Below are 17,950 nucleotides of genomic sequence, written 5' to 3'. Positions count from 1 at the left end.
AAGTGGGGAGAGCCTTGGTTAGATCTGTTCGCCTCCGCAGAGAACGCGCAATGTCAGCTATTTTGCGCGTTGGAGTTTCCAAGGCGGCACTGGCTCGGAGACGCTTTTCGCCTCGAGTGGAACTCCAGCCTCCTTTATGCCTTCCCGCCTATCCCTCTTCTCCCCAGAGTTCTCAAGAAGATCAAGAGCGACCGGGCCCTAGTTATCTTGGTGGCTCCGGACTGGGCTCGAAGAGTGTGGTATCCAGAGTGTAAGGAAATGCCTCCTTGGCATAGTTACCCCCTGACTTTTTGCCTTTGCTGATGCTAAGTTATGATTTAAAAGTGTGCTGGGACCCTGCTAACCAGGCCCCAGCACCAGTGTTCGTTGCCTAAACTGTACCTTTGTCTCCACAATTGGCACAACCCTGGCACTCAGGAATGTCCCTTGTAACTGGTACCCCTGATACCAAGGGCCCTGATGCCAGGGAAGGTCTCTAAGGGCTGCAGCATGTCTTATGCCACCCTATGGGCCCCTCACTCAGCACATGCACACTGCCTCACAGCTTGTGTGTGCTGGTGGGGAGGAAATGACTAAGTCGACATGGCACTCCCCTCAGAGTGCCATGCCAACCTCACATTGCCTGTGACATAGCTAAGTCACCCCTCTAGCAGGCCTTACAGCCCTAAGGCAGGGTGCACTATACCACAGGTGAGGGCATATGTGCATGAGCACTATGCCCCTACAGTGTCTAAGCAAAACCTTAGACATTGTAAGTGCAGGGTAACCATAAGAGTATATGGTCTGGGAGTTTGTCAAACACGAACTCCACAGTTTCATAATGGCTACACTGAAAACTGGGAAGTTTGGTATCAAACTTCTCAGCACAATAAATGCACACTGATGCCAGTGTGCAATTTATTGTAAAATACACCCAGAGGGCATCTTAGAGATGCCCCCTGAAACCATACCCGATATCCAGTGTAGGCTGACTAGTTTCTGCCAGCCTGCCACACACCAGACATGTTGCTGGCCACATGGGGAGAGTGCCTTTGTCACTCTGTGGCCAGGAACAAAGCCTGTACTGGGTGTAGGTGCTTCTCACCTCCCCCTGCAGGAACTGTAACACCTGGCGGTGAGCCTCAAAGGCTCACCCCTTTTGTTACAGCGCCACAGGGCATCCCAGCTAGTAGAGATGCCCGCCCCTCCGGCCACTGCCCCCACTTTTGGCGGCAAGGCTGGAGGAGATAATTAGAAAAACAAGGAGGAGCCCCTAAGGTGTCCTGAGCAGAGGTGATCCTTACTTTTAGAAATCCTCCATCATGTGAGTGGAGGATTCCCCCAATAGAATTAGGGATGTGCCCCCCTCCCCACAGGGAGGAGGCACAAAGAGGGTGTAGCCACCCTCAAGGACAGTAGCCATTGGCTACTGCCCTCCCAGACCTAAACACACCCCTAAATTCAGTATTTAGGGGCTCCCCAGAACCTAGGAAACTAGATTCCTGCAACCTTAACAAGAAGGACTGCTGACCTGAAGCCCTGCAGAGAAGACGGAGACGACAACTGCTTTGGCCCCAGCCCTACCGGCCTGTCTCCCAACTCTCAAAACTGCAACAGCGACACATCCAACAGGGGACCAGCGACTTCTGAAGCCTCAGAGGACTGCCCTGCACTCAAGGACCAAGAAATTCCCGTGAACAGCGGCCCTGTTCAACAACCTGCAACTTTCTTGCAACAAAGAAACAACTTTAAAGACTTCACGTTTCCCGCCGGAAGCGTGAGACTTTCCACTCTGCACCCGACGCCCCCGGCTCGACCTGCGGAAAACCAACACTACAGGAAGGACTCTCCGGCGACTGCAAGCCCGTGAGTAGCCAGAGACGACCCCACCCTGAGCCCACACAGCGACGCCTGCAGAGGAAATCCAGAGGCTCCCCCTGACCGCGATTGCCTGTAACAAGGGACCCGACGCCTGGAACCAACACTGCACCCGCAGCCCCCAGGAGCTGAAGGAACCGAACTCCAGTGCAGGAGCGACCCGTAGACGACCCTCTGCCTAGCCCAGGTGGTGGCTTCCCCGAGGAGCCCCCCCTGTGCCTGCCTGCATCGTTGAAGTGACCCCCGGGTCCCTCCATTACTTCCTATCTAAAACCTGACACCTGTTTGCACTCTGCACCCGGCCACCCCTGTGCCGCTGAGGGTGTACTTTCTGTGCCTCCTTGTGTCCCCCCATGTGCCCTACAAAACCCCCCTGGTCTGCCCCCCGAGGACGCGGGTACTTACCTGCTGGCAGAATGGAACCGGGACAGCCCTGTTCTACATTGAAGCCTGTGCGCCTTCTTGAGTGGTACATAAACCTGTGAATACTTTCAAGGCGGCATTTCAAGCAACCCCGCCAGCTACACGTTGCTCTTCGCTGACGACGGCCAAATAGCCAGAAACACGTGTCCGAAGATACGGCACTCGCCGCACCAACTTATGGTGAAAAACTTTTAAAACTCTGTTCAAATTCGTGCTAATGACTGCATTTACCATGATGCCTTGGGGTCACAAATGCTGGAATGGAAGACAGGGTGCTCCCCATTTTGACTGTTGTAATTAAGGCTCCCGTGAGCCTCTGAGCTGACGAGCTCGGGTGAAGCACCTGTGCGCCTTCTTGAGTGGTACATAAACCTGTGAATACTTTCAAGGCGGCATTTCAAGCAACCCCGCCAGCTACACGTTGCTCTTCGCTGACGACGGCCAAATAGCCAGAAACACGTGTCCGAAGATACGGCACTCGCCGCACCAACTTATGGTGAAAAACTTTTAAAACTCTGTTCAAATTCGTGCTAATGACTGCATTTACCATGATGCCTTGGGGTCACAAATGCTGGAATGGAAGACAGGGTGCTCCCCATTTTGACTGTTGTAATTAAGGCTCCCGTGAGCCTCTGAGCTGACGAGCTCGGGTGAAGCACCTGTGCGCCTTCTTGAGTGGTACATAAACCTGTGAATACTTTCAAGGCGGCATTTCAAGCAACCCCGCCAGCTACACGTTGCTCTTCGCTGACGACGGCCAAATAGCCAGAAACACGTGTCCGAAGATACGGCACTCGCCGCACCAACTTATGGTGAAAAACTTTTAAAACTCTGTTCAAATTCGTGCTAATGACTGCATTTACCATGATGCCTTGGGGTCACAAATGCTGGAATGGAAGACAGGGTGCTCCCCATTTTGACTGTTGTAATTAAGGCTCCCGTGAGCCTCTGAGCTGACGAGCTCGGGTGAAGCACCTGTGCGCCTTCTTGAGTGGTACATAAACCTGTGAATACTTTCAAGGCGGCATTTCAAGCAACCCCGCCAGCTACACGTTGCTCTTCGCTGACGACGGCCAAATAGCCAGAAACACGTGTCCGAAGATACGGCACTCGCCGCACCAACTTATGGTGAAAAACTTTTAAAACTCTGTTCAAATTCGTGCTAATGACTGCATTTACGATGATGCCTTGGGGTCACAAATGCTGGAATGGAAGACAGGGTGCTCCCCATTTTGACTGTTATAATTAAGGCTCCCGTGAGCCTCTGAGCTGACGAGCTCGGGTGAAGCACCTGTGCGCCTTCTTGAGTGGTACATAAACCTGTGAATACTTTCAAGGCGGCATTTCAAGCAACCCCGCCAGCTACACGTTGCTCTTCGCTGACGACGGCCAAATAGCCAGAAACACGTGTCCGAAGATACGGCACTCGCCGCACCAACTTATGGTGAAAAACTTTTAAAACTCTGTTCAAATTCGTGCTAATGACTGCATTTACCATGATGCCTTGGGGTCACAAATGCTGGAATGGAAGACAGGGTGCTCCCCATTTTGACTGTTGTAATTAAGGCTCCCGTGAGCCTCTGAGCTGACGAGCTCGGGTGAAGCACCTGTGCGCCTTCTTGAGTGGTACATAAACCTGTGAATACTTTCAAGGCGGCATTTCAAGCAACCCCGCCAGCTACACGTTGCTCTTCGCTGACGACGGCCAAATAGCCAGAAACACGTGTCCGAAGATACGGCACTCGCCGCACCAACTTATGGTGAAAAACTTTTAAAACTCTGTTCAAATTCGTGCTAATGACTGCATTTACCATGATGCCTTGGGGTCACAAATGCTGGAATGGAAGACAGGGTGCTCCCCATTTTGACTGTCTACATTGAAGCCTATGTGTTTTGGGCACCTCTTTGACCTGTGCACCTGACCGGCCCTGAGCTGCTGGTGTGATAACTTTGGGTTGCCTTGAACCCCCAACAGTGGGCTACCTTGGACCCAACTTTGAGAATTGTAAGTGTTTTACTTATCTGCAAACTTAACCTTTACTTACCTCCCCCAGGAACTGTTGATTTTTGCAGTGTCTACTTTTAAAATAGCTTATTGCCATGTTTACAAAGACTGTACATGATATTGTGATTATTCAAAGTTCCTAGAGTACCTAAGTGAAATACCTTTCATTTGAAGTATTACTTGTAAATCTTGAACCTGTGGTTCTTAAAATAAACTAAGAAAATATATTTTTCAATATAAAAAACTATTGGCCCAGAGTAAGCCTTTGAGTGTGTGTTCCTCATTTATTGCCTGTGTGTGTACAACAAATGCCTAACACTATCCTCTGATAAGCCTACTGCTCGACCACACTACCACAAAATAGAGCATTAGAATTATCTCTTTTTGCCACTATCTTACCTCTAAGGGGAACCCTTGGACTCTGTGCACACTATTTCTTACTTTGAAATAGTATATACAGAGCCAACTTCCTAAACAGAGCTATTGAGCATGTCCATCGATCCTCCACTCGGACTGCTTCTTCGGGTGGATCTTCTGTCGCAGCAGCAGGGGACGGTCCTCTACCCGAACCTGTCCAACCTCCGCCTTCATGCGTGGAGATTGAGCGGCAACAGTTGACGGCGTTTGCCCTTCTACCCGAAGTCTGCAATGTTATCTTGGCAGCCAGGCGTCCCTCGATTAAAACTGTATACGCCTGTCGTTAGAATACATTTGTGGCATGGTGCACCACAATCTGTTGACCACCTATCTGCCCCTCTTTCAGAGGTTCTTCTATTTATTCTTTCCTTAGCCCAGCAGGGCTCTGTATTGGGCACCCTTAATGGGTATTTGTCTGCCATTTCCGCCTTTCTTAGGCTTCCTGATCAGCCCACACTCTTTAAATCTCCTCTTGTGAGTAGGTTCTTAAAGGGGCTCACCCACTTATTTCCTCCCACTCCCTTCATCATGCCTCAGTGGGATCTTAATCTTGTGCTTACTTTCTTGACGTGTACTCCCTTTGAGCCTATGCATAATTGTCCCTTATGGCTCCTCACATTCAAAACTGTCTTTCTCATCGCCATCACCTCTGCTCGCAGGGTGAGTGAGCTTCAGGCCCTTTCTTCAAAGCCGATTCCCCTGGTGCCAAGGGTGATCATCAAGCTCTCACATTGGAAGGCCAGAATGATTCTCGTTGCTCCGGATGGCTCCAACAGTGGTGGCTCAAGGATCTCTATCTCTAAGTGTCCTCACAGGAAGCCGTCTTGCATTATAGATCTTCTTCACAAGTATGGATTTAACTTCCCAACCTTCACTCGTGGAATTTGACTTCATGGCTCCGGAACTCATACATTATGGTCACCTGACTCTTCCTCAGGAATACGTAGATGTTCTGCATGAAGCCAAAAAACAATCCACTTGAACTTCCTATCCCTTCAAATGGAAGAGATTATCCATCTGGTGTTCTCAGAACAAATTCAGTCCTCTTACCTGTCAGGAAGAGTCTGTTCTTTCATACCTCCTCCATCTGGGTAAAGCAAAGTTGCAATTCTCTTCAATTAGAATGCATCTCGCAGCACTCAAAGCTTATCGAAAACGTTCTTCACAAATGTCCTTTTTCAGAATGCCTGTGGTCAAAGATTTTGTGATAGCTACCCAGAATGCAAGATCCCCTTATTTCCAGAAGGCCATTGGTAATTGCAAAGGCTCTTTGGGGTCCACCAGCCCACTGAACTGGATCTTGGGAATACGCGCATGGAGATGCAAGAGGTGGCCCTGATAGGCTTCTAGCTACAGATTCCTTCCCTTACAATTTCCCCAGACGTCAGATTGGTTCTTGAAGATTTTGCTTGAGCAGTACCCCTGCGCGCTGGTAGGTGGCGTTGTTCCGCTCTGCATGCATCGGTTGTCCGCATTGGTAGTGATGTCAGCTGCACCTATATAGGCGCCACCCAAGCATGCTGACGCCAATTATTTTCTTTCTGCACCACCCAGTGCTGATGTGGAGAAGAATTACCCAGTCAGTCACTTTTTGGCTGAACTTTTTTCGATGTTTTGTCAACTTATTTTTGAGATTTTCCTCTTGGTGTGGCAGGGATGTCTCTCAAGAAGGCCAGCTTCAAGCACTGCGGTGGCTTTCATCGACCAATATTGATGGCCGACCTGCATCTTGTGTGCCTGTGGTGCCTCGAGTGCAACCACGACCCAAAGTCTTGTTGTTACTGCTGCACCATGCAACCCAATTCCCTGAAGGAGCAATCCCTAAAGCTCCCGGTAGCTTCACATGTGACTCCACCACGTTTGAGTTCCCATTCGAGAGGAAGATCTTGGGAGTGGTCCCTGACTCAGAGATGCTTGTCGCTGTCCAAGTCGTCAGACCAGTCAAGTAAGTCCTGCCATAAGAAGTTGTCGTCGAAGAGGTCTTCACCTTCTCCTCGTCCACCGGCCAACAAGATGCGGGAGCGTCAGCATTTGAGGCCTGGCTTCCATAGTAGAGCCTGCTCCTTAGCCAACTCCACCCCTCTTCGAATTTCTGGGAGCTGGTGCGACCCGCAACCAGCTGAAAGAATTCAATAAGGCCATGTGCCTCATATTTGTGTGGGCGACTCCTCCAGGGCTCCTTTGGGAGCCTGACGAGTCAGCAGGGGCCCCTTCTTGTTCCATGCCAGCAGCTTCAACTCCAGTTGAGCCTCGAGGATCTTTTCTTGGAGCCAGGCCCAGTGCCGGTCGTACCATCTCGACGCTCAGATGCTAACTCTTCTGGCACTGCTGCCCCTATTCTGATCCCCAACTCCACTAGGGAGCTGGAGGTGCATCCCTCAAAGCCATTCCCGGTACCATTTGAAGCCATGCTTTCAAGTTCAGAGCCTGAACCCTATTCCTACGAGCTAGGATTTGGGGAGTAATGAGAAGTGACACTGGGCCCTGAAGAATACAGACTCTGAAGTTGTTGGCACTCATGGCCTCCTGCATCCTGCTGGTAACAAATGCACTGCTCTGCAGTGGGATCTGACGTTCCAGTGGGCGTAGCATCAGGAAAATCACTAAGACATGGTCCAGATTGGAACTGCAAAAGACCTGCATTAGTGGCTAGTGAACCGCAATTGGGTCAGCAGCAGGCCACTCTCCCTTCCCCGACCACATCTCACAGTTGTGACAGATACGTTACTCCTGGGATTGGGCAGATATCTGGGAGAGGTGGGAATCAGAGGGCTCTGGTCTGTGGCAGAGTCCAGACTCCACATCAGTCTTCTGGATCTCCGAGCGATCCCACTGGCTTTGAAAGCCTTTCTACCCTCCATGAAAGGGACGGTAGTGCAGATGTTCACAGACACCACCTCCATGTGGTACTGCAGCAAACAGGACAAGGAGGGGTCGTCGACCCTTTGTCAAGAGGTTCTGCATCTCTGGACATGGCTAGAACATCAGAGCACATCCCTGGTGATTCAACACCTGGTGGGTTCTCTGAATGCCAGGGTAGACAAACTCAGCCAAAGATGCCTAGCATATCACAAATGGCATCTCCATCAAGAGGTGGTACAAGGTCTCTTTCAGCAGATGGGGAGAACCTTGGTTAGATCTGTTTGCTGCCACCGATAACACGCAATATCGGCGCTGGAGTTTCCAATGTGGTCCTTGCTTGAAGACGCTTTTTCTCTCAAGTAGAGCTCAGGCCTCCTGTACACCTTTCCACCAATACCACTCCTGCCCAGATTTCTCAAGAAGATGACTTTGACTGGGCCCAAGTCATCCTTGTGGCTCCTGACTGTGCAGGGATAGTCTGGTATCACGACTGCTGAGCATCAGTCCTCCGATCAGGCCTCCCCTTTGGGAGCATCTTCTGTCACAGCAACCATGGAGGGCCCTCCATCCGAACCTGCCGAGCCTCTGACTTCTTGCGAGGAGATTGATCAGTGGCAGTTGACAGCTTTTGACCTTCCTCCCGAAGTCTGTGAAGTCATCTTGGTGGCCAGGCGACTCTCCACTAAGACAGTATACACCTGCAGTTATAAAACATTTGTGGCGTGGTGTACAGAAAAACTAATTTGATCCCCTTTATGCCTCTGTTCAAGTTCTCCTTTTCATACTTTGTCTTGCCCAGCAGGGCTCTTCTTTGGCAATCTCAAGGGCTACCTTTCTGCTATTTCTTCTTTTCTGTGGCTGCCTGACCAGCCATCCTTCTTCAAATCCCATATTGTAAATAGGTTTCTCAAAGTTCTTGTAATCTTTCTCCCCTTTCACCATTTATCATGCCTCAGTGGGACCATAATCTTGTGCTGACATACTTGATGTGCCCTCCTTTCAAGCCTCTCCATATTTATCCCCTAAGGCTCTTTACAATCAAAACAGCCTTCATTGTGGTGTTCACATCTGCCCGAAGAGTGAATGAGCTTCAGACCTTGTCATCCAAGCCTCCTTATTTCACCATCTGTGCTGGTAAACTGGTTCTTTGCACAACATCTTCCTTTCTTCCAAATGTGGTCACTCCATTTCACGTAGGCCAACCCATCACCCTGCCTACTTTTAGGCTCCTTCACATCCCTATAAAGAAGAGGAGCGACTCCAAAGTCTGGACCCAAAAAGAGCATTGTTGTTCTACCTTGATCTAAGAAGAGAGTTTGGGTGGCTGACCAACTCTTCATAGGGAATGTTGGAACGAAGAAAGGTCGGGCTATGTAGAAGCTGACCATCGCCAGATGTGTCGTACTCTGCATTAAGATCTGCTATGCACTGACCAAAAAGCAACCTCCTGAGTGCTTGCAAGCTCATTCCACCAGAGCTAAATCTGCAAATATTGCACTAGCATGCGGAATCCTGGTCCTTCTGTGTGGGCTTCTCTGCACATGTTCACAAAGTACTACTGCCTGCTGGTCCCGCAAGACTTCCTTATTTGAAATTGGTCCGCAGACCCACCTCTGGGGATGGTATTGTTTGGGTATCTGTTCTAAGGTAAGGAATCTGCAGCTAGAAATCTTTATCAGATGAACAAGTAACTTGCCTTCGTTCGCACCTTATCTGGTAGAGACTACCTAGCTGCAGAATCCTTACTGACCCACCCATCCTTCCCACTCTGCAAACGGATTTCTAGGGACAGAACTGTTCCCTTTAAGGGCCCTAGTTTTCCACACCAGTGGGCAGTATTCTTTATGGCTCCGCACTTCTGGCATGGAAAGTGATGAAAAGAAACGGAATCAGCACTACTGGGTGGTGCCTATATAGATGCTGGGAGTATCACTTCCGGAGCAGACAACACTGATGCAAGCGGAGCTGAACACCACCTACTGGTGTGTAGGGGTACTGCTCATATAAAATATTCTGAATCCAGTCTGACGCATGGGGAAATTCTAGGGTAAGAAATCTGCAGCTTGATATAGGGCCAGATTGACGAAAATATTTTGCATTTCCTAAATAGCGATTCCTTAGAAATCACTGTTTAGGAAATGAAAAATGATATGTATGAAAATACCCAATTTCCTACAGAGTAGGAATCGCTATTAGGGAATCGCAAATAGGAAATCCAATGCCAGTCGTTCCAGTGTGCCGGGTTAGCATTTCCAAAATAGCGATTTCCTATTTTTGAAATGCTAAACCAAGGATGGCTATGCGTATATGGTCCCCCATGATGTACCCCCAAAATAATGGTGCATATATAGAGCAAACATATGCCCTAGGGGCATGTGTGCGCTCTATCGCGCTTAAAAAAAGAAAGCATCTTTGGGCACGTTTTTAAATTGCACATGGTTACCATCAACTTCGAGTCGATGGTAATCACAATATTACATTTCCTAAAAGTTCAGTTTGCATTTAGGAAATGCTTTATACATGTGCATAGGAATCACAAATAGGTAATATCTATTTGTGATTACCTATTTAGAGGGTCGCAAATTGTGATTTCTACTGGCTAGAAATCACAATTTGCAACCGCTCAAAGGGCTTTGTTCATGTGAAAAGCCCATGGCCCGAAATAGCATTTAGCATTTCTTAACGGCCTGCAATAGCAATTCGGTCCATTAAGAAATGCTAATTGGCTTTGTACATCTGGCCCATAGGGGGTGATTCTAACTTCGGCGGGCGGCGGAGGCCGCCCGCCAAAGTTCCCCCACCAAAATACCGCTCCGCGGTCGAAAGACCGCTGAGGGTATTTTGGGATTTGCCCTGGGCTGGCGGGCGGCCGCCAAAAGGCCGCCCGCCAGCCCAGGGCAAATCAACCTTCCCACGAGGACGCCGGCTCAGAATTGAGCCGGCGTAGTGGGAAGGTGCGACGGGTGCAGTGGCACCCGTCGCGTATTTCAGTGTCTGCATAGCAGACACTGAAATACTTTGTGGGGCCCTCTTACGGGGGCCCCTGCAGTGCCCATGCCATTGGCATGGGCACTGCAGGGGCCCCCAGGGGCCCCGCGGCACCCCCTACCGCCATCCTGTTCCTGGCGGGAGACCCGCCAGGAACAGGATGGCGGTAGGGGGTGTCAGAATCCCCATGGCGGCGGAGCGCGCTCCGCCGCCATGGAGGATTCTGCAGGGCAGCGGGAAACCGGCCGGAGACCGCCGGTTTCCCGCATCTGACCACGGCCGAACCGCCGCGGTCAGAATGCCCTCCATAGTCTCTACCCGATAAGACGTTACCAAAAAGAAAGTAACTTGTTCTTCACGCCCATGTACAAGGAGGCAGGCATATGCCATAGAATACAGCAGCATCAAGCATTACCTTGTCCACCACTGCATGAGAGAGAAATGAGCAACTTATGACTTTTGAAAGAGGGTCTTAAGTTGCTGAAAGTAGAATGTGAAATGTGCATGAGGAACAGTGGCCACACCCAGGGGGGATAAAGGGCACAATCAGTCTAAAATTCTCTAAGGATGTCTTGCTGGACTTCAAAGTCTCGGCGACCATCTTGGCTGTAACCCTATTTAACCTATGCCTGCACACAGCACCCATTTGCTAGGCAATCAGTGTATTGAGGTGTAGAACTAAGATGGTTTAACTCACCTGCTCAACTCCAGTGTCCTGCATCCTCCTTTTTCCTCAGCTGGGTGGCAAGCTCTGACGGTGCCTGCTCTCGGCGGGGCGGCAAGCTTCAGTGGTTCTAGGTGGGGTTGCAACTAGGATATCCAGTTTCTGCACCTCCTACAAAAAAGGCAAAGAAGAAAGCAAAATAAATCAGTGAGTACAGAACTTGTAGCGCGTTCGGGCACACAGCCTGTTAGTGCTAACCAACTAATCCAACGCATGCTGTGAAAGCAACAAACATAATTAAACAATAGCTCTTGCTTGAACAGTAAATCCAAGTGATTATTTACGTGAGTTCAGTCTCTTGCTTCTTGGTTGGTCCACTAAGACTGGGACTAAAAAGTTTCTTAGAGCTACTAGCCCTCCTAAGACTAGAAACTTCAGAAAATTTGCTGTAGAATTGAGGCAATAGAACATTTGTCAATTCAGCACAATTACACTAAGATGCACAGTCAGTTTTCAGATTCTCATGAGGCAACCAGGTAACAATGCTTGAATGAGCTCAGCTCTGTATGAACGTGCAGTGTATAAACAATTGCAAGGTTTTTGGTTATAGTGATTACACTCAAGTAATACCTGTGCATATTTGTTCCAGCGGATGGCAGGAACACCAGTGATACAACTCCTCAGAAAGTCCCAGAGAGGAAGAGAGACAGGTGTGACAGCACATGGTCAGTGGTTGGCCTTTTCCTTATTTTGTTCCTTCCCCTACAAGATTGAGTTCACCATGCAGAGCATTGCGGGCATGATAGGACTTACACCATGCATTGCTGTCTTGGCCAGATATCACAGATTAGTGCTCTGTTATAAAAGTTTATCTTCAAGCTCTGAGAGACCTAACAGATTTTTCTGGAAGGCATTAAGTAGATATATCCTCCTCTCAGGAGACCACCTCCTTCATGGGAGTTAAACATTGTCCTTTTAGTCATATGGGTCCTCCCTTTGATCCCATTCATTAGGCTTCTCTCCAACTCCTATCTTGGAATGCTTCCTTCTTAGTAGCCATTACTTCAGCTCGCGAGATACAGGCCCTGTGTTCACATGAACCTTACACAGTATTCCATAGAACTAGAAAGTGATGAGGACCTTTCTTAAATCCCTCCTTATAGCACTCTGAGATTTCCAGGTCAATAAAGCTATTATTCTACATACATTTTTTTCAGAATCCTTCTCCTGTGGAGAGGCCTCTCCATACTCATGATGTTAAGGTGCTGATTTTTTTTCTAGATAGGACAAAATCCTTTAAAAAAAACAAATCAAAGCAACTCCTCATCAACTATGGTCCTATGCAGACAGGTGTAGGAACCTGGCCTGGTGTGTGATGAGCACCTATGATGTTATCACCTTATACGAGGTCCAGGTATCCCCTATTAGTGAAGTGTAGGCAGTCTCTAGGAAGCCCGGGCTGTCGATGTGCAGCAAAGACAAGACAAGCAAAGCTTATGCAGTACCACTATAGTCATAGAGCACTATCACACATGAAAGAACAACACAGTGTTACAAAACTAAAGGTACTTTATTATAGTAACACACCACTAGACTAATTATAGACAGTCCCCTCAACTGGAGGTAAGTACACACTAATTATATAACAATTCGCAAATTGGAAAATAGCATAGAAACAACAAGCATTGGTAAAAGTATTAGGAAATAATGAGGGCCCTAAGGGAGGGCCAAACCATATACTAGAAAAGTGGAATATGAGATATAGTCCCCCACCCAAGAATGTGGAGTCAGTAGAGGGGAGCTGGAGAAACTAGGAACCCCAAGAGGTGAGTACCAGAGTGACCCCCCGCGACAAGGAGAGCAAAGGTAAGTACCTAGTTTTCCCCAAAACTAACAGGAGGACTCAGCAAAAGGACTGCGCAAGACCAAGACCAGACGGGAAGAACCCAAAGGTGTATTCTGGCAGAAGAGGACCTGCAAAGGAAGGGGACCGAGTCCGGTTTGTGATGAGGTGTCCGATCATGGCAGGAGCCACAACCCACTCTTGTGTGGATGCAGGACCAGGCCGACAGGAGAAGAAAAAGACCAGCTATGCAGCTATGCAGCGATGGAGATGAAGAGGAGTCCCTGGAGTGATGCAGATGGGGTCCCACTCCGGCTGTCGGGTTACAGTGGGTCAGTGGTGCCAGAGAATCACCAACAAGCCTTGGAAAATGCAAAAGAAGAGTTGCAAAGCTGAAGAGGACCAGCAAGGTCCAGGAGACTCCACCGAAGGAGGAGAGTCTGGGGTGGCCCTCAGCAGTTGGGAGAGCCAACAGAAGCAGTGGCAGCCACCACAGGGAACTCACTGGCAGCAGGCACAGTAAGTCACAATGAGACACAGTCAGCACACCTGAAGAGGAGTCCCACATCACTGCAGCAGCAGAGAGGAGTCTGCGCTTGACAGGAAGGAGTTCTGGGGGCTGGGGCTGCATGGAGTCTGGAGATCCCTTGAAGCAGGAACAAACAAGCCTTTGTAGCTGCAAGAGTCGAGGTGTACAGGGGTACTGTCCTGCAAGGAGAGGCAAGGACTTAACGTCTCCCAAGTTGGGCAGCTGAAATAGAGGACCAAGGGAACCACTCTAGACCACCACCTGTGATGCAGGAGGAGAGCAGATCAATGCAGCCAGTGGTCAATGCAGTTGATGCCTGCAGATGCAGGGGAGTGACTATTTCACTCCAAGGGAGATTCCTTCTTACTTCTTGGTGCGGGCTGGAGTCTCGTCAACCTCAGAGGATGCACAGCAGAGGAAATGCTGCAGTTGCTGGAAGGAGCCTGAAAAACAATGTTGCAGAAGATGAAGAAAACTATGCAGAGGAGTCCTGACATGTCGAATCTGAGGACCCACCCAAGAGGGAGACCCTATATAGCCCTAGAAGGGGATTGGTCACCTAGCAAGGTGACCACCTATCAGGAGGGGGCTGTGATGTTACCTGTCTGACATGGTGTAGGAAGCTGGCTCTGTATATACTATATCAAAATGAGATATAGTGTGCACAGAGTCCAGGGGTTCTCCAGAAGCTTAACAGAGGCTAAAGTAGGGTAGTGCAAAGCATTTGTTGTACACACACAGACAATAGAAGAAGCACACACTCAATGACAACTACAGACCATTGTTTTTTATATAAATCAAAAATATCTATTAGTTTATTTCTAGAACCACAAGATTCAAGTTGCAGGTGAGTACTTCAATAGTTTCATATTTCACACATGTATCAACAGTACTTTGTTTGAAATCGGTAAGTTATACAGTTTTTGAATTATTGGCAATAATCTGTTTTAAAAATGAACACTGCAATTTTCAGACACAGTTCCGGGGGGAAGAAATGTTAGATCGTTTTGTAGGTAAGTACAAACACTTACAGTTTCAGTCTCTGGGTTTTAGGAATTCCACGGGTTGGGGTTCAAGTTAACCCAAAAACCCACCACCAGCAACACAGGGCTGGCCAGGTGCAGAGGTCAAAGATGAGCAAATTTAACGTGGGCTCCCATGGAGACAGGGGTACTCGGAATCAGGTCAGCCTACAGGTAAGTACCCGCTACTCGGAGGGCAGACTAGGGGGGATTAGAGGAGCACTGGAGGGGCTCACAAGTAGGCACCAAACACACCCTCAGCGGCACAGAGGCAGCCTGGTACAGGGTGCAAACAGGACCTTGGGTTTCCAATGCTGGTGTATGGGGGACCCCGGGGGTCACTCAGAGGCTGGAGGCGAGGTCCAGGGAGGTGTCTCGGGCCTACCACCAGTTTGACAGGGAGGAGGGGCGCCTGCTGAACGTAGCTGCACCGGTTGTCGGTGTCTCCAAGTCGTCCTCTGGAGTTGGGCAGAGGTTGCTGGTCCCGCTGGACGCGTCATTGTGTTCTTGCAGGATCTTCGAAGCAGGAGACAGGCCGGTAGGGCTGTGGCCAAAGCAGTTGTCACCTTCCTTCTTCTCTGCTGGGGGTTTTAGCTTAGCACTACTCCTTCTTCTTGTTAGGTCACCAGGAATCTGGGGAGCTGTGTTCAGGGAGGCCCTTAAATCCTATATTTAGGGGCATTTTAGGTGGTCAGAGGGCAGTAGCCAATGGCTACTGTTCATGAAGGTGGCTACACCCTCCTTGTACCCACTCCCTTTGGGGAGGAGGACACAAACCTAATCCTATTGGTCCCTGTCCTCCAAACCAAGATGGAGGATTCTGCAGGGAGGGGGTCACCTCAGATCTAGGTGGTCCTGACTGGGGTGGTCACTCCTCCCTGTTTTCCCTAATTTTCCCACCGGATTGCAGCCTAAAGTGGGGCTTTGTCCAGGGGGCGGGCAGCTCAACTAGCTGGAGTGCCTTGGGGCCCAGTAATCCGAGGCTTGAGCCTTTAAGTCTCACCGCCGTCCTGAAGCACCTCCACTCAGTCTGAAAGTGGCTGGCTGGCACAGAACAGTCAGTCCTACACTAGCAGTTTGACTAACATACATGGGGTATCTATAAGATGCCCCCCTGTGTGCATTTTTCAATAAATCCCACACTGGCATCAGTGTGGGTTTATTGTGCTGAGAAGTTTGATGCCAGACTTCCCAGTATTCAGTGTAGCCATTATGGAACTGCAGAGTTCGTTTTGACAACCTCCCAGACCATATACTCAATATGGCTACACTGTACTTTCAATGTTCAAGAATGGACTTAGACATTCTAGGGGCATATTGCTCATGCAGCTCTGCCTGCCCTCACCTGTGGTATAGTGCACCCTGCCTTAGGGCTGTAAGGCCTGCTAGAGAGGTGACTTACCTGTGCCACAGGCACTGGTATGTGTGCATGGCACCCTGAGAAGAGTGCCATGTTGACTTTCTTTTTCTCCCCACCATCACACACAGGCTGCATAGGCAGTGTACATGTGCTTGGTGAGGGATTCCCCAGGGAGTCATAATGCATGCTGCAGCCCTTGAGAACCTTCGCCACAGGGCCGTTGGTACCATGGATACCTTTTACAAGGGACTTAACTGTGTGCCAGGGTTGTGCCAATTGTGGAAACAAAGGTACAGATTTTGGGAAAGAACACTGGTGCTGGAGCTTGTTTAGCAGGGTCCCAGCACACTTTCAATCAAAGTTACCATCAATGTTAGGCAAAACGTGGGGGGTAACCCTGCCAACAGTTGCACTTTCCTACACATGGCCACTCAGATGCTCCCAGGGGCCTCTGCTCATTTTGGATTGAAGATGGCAGAATCAGGTGGCCGCCTGGAGGAGCTCTGAGCACCACACCTGGGGTGGTGTTGGACAGGGGAGTGGTCACTCCCTTTTCCTTTGTCCAGTTTTGTGCCAGATCAGGGACCAGTGGTCCTTGGACTGGTGCAAACCGGTTTATGCAAGGAGGGGACAAAACGTGCCCTTCAAAGCAAACTGGTGGCTTGGAGAGGTTACCTCCCTCTCCCACAGGAATGTTTTTGTTATGCCTTCCCCTGCCTGAGCTGGTCAAGCAGCAGGAGGGCAGAAACCTGTCTGAGGGGTGGCAGCAGCACAAGCTACCCGGAAACCCCCAAAAGACTGATAGGAGCAATACTGGGGTTCCTCTAAGGAGCCCCCAGAGTGCATGGAATCAAACAACCAATACTGACAACAGTATTAGGGTATGATTCTGACATGTTTGATACCAAACATGCCCAAATTTGGAGTTACCCAATGTAGCTGGACACAGGTGTCCAGTACATGGGTAAAACGGCTTCCACGCACTTAGGAAGTCCAGTGTAATGGAATTGGAGTTTGTAGGGGCACCTCTGCTCATTCAGGGGTGCCCTCCCACACAGGGACCTGAACCCTGCCCTCTGGGGTAGAAAGGCTTACCATAGGGGTGACTTACAGTGACCTGGTGCTGTGACCTGAGGTGAAAGGGTCATGCACCTTTTCACGCAGGCTGCAATGGCAGGCCTGCAGACACATTTTGCATGGGCTCCCATGGGTGGCACACTGCATGCTGCAGTCCGTGGGGAACCCCTGGTGCCCCAATACCCTGGGTACCTAAGTACCATATACTAGGGACTTATAATGGGGCACCAGTATGCCAATTGTGAGGTGTGTAAAGTCCTAGGCAACCAAATTTAGAGGGAGAGAACACAATCACTGGGATCCTGGTTAGCAGTCTAAGCATACTAATAGGAAAAAGGTGGGGGTAACCATGCCAAAAAGAGGGTACTTTCCTGCAACAGGATGTGCCACTTCTAAACAATACTTGTCTAGATGAATTGTCTCCTGAATAATCATTTATCAGAAAGCAAACAAAACTATTCCTGGTAGACTTAGAGCCCACTCCACCACAGGTAGAACAGCTACTGTTGCTTTACTTAGGAGCATCCCATTTGCTGAGATTTGCAAAGCTGTAAACTTGGAGATCGGTTCACACTTATAAAAGACACTATTGTTTTGATCTGGATGCCTCTGCTGATGCACCAAATGGTGCAAGCATCTCTGAAGAATTAGCTTGCCAAATTATACTAATCTCTCTCTTTTAAAAAAAAAATGTTCCTGACATTTCTGGTGGATGAGCTAAGTTATTCACTGCTTATGAATATTAATGGAGATCCTCTGAGAGAGAAGGAAGGGTTTCTTATCTGTCATCCTAGTTCTCTCTCAGGAACATCTCCATTGAGATCATAAGCAACCTCCCTCCTCCCCAATGGGAGATATACAATATATATAACTCTATACAGCTAATTCACTCATCGAAATTAA

The sequence above is a fragment of the Pleurodeles waltl genome, chromosome 7 (genome assembly GCF_031143425.1).
Source record: "Pleurodeles waltl isolate 20211129_DDA chromosome 7, aPleWal1.hap1.20221129, whole genome shotgun sequence".
In the NCBI taxonomy this organism is placed as follows: Eukaryota; Metazoa; Chordata; class Amphibia; order Caudata; family Salamandridae; genus Pleurodeles; species Pleurodeles waltl.
Note: the sequence above shows the minus strand (reverse complement) of the source record.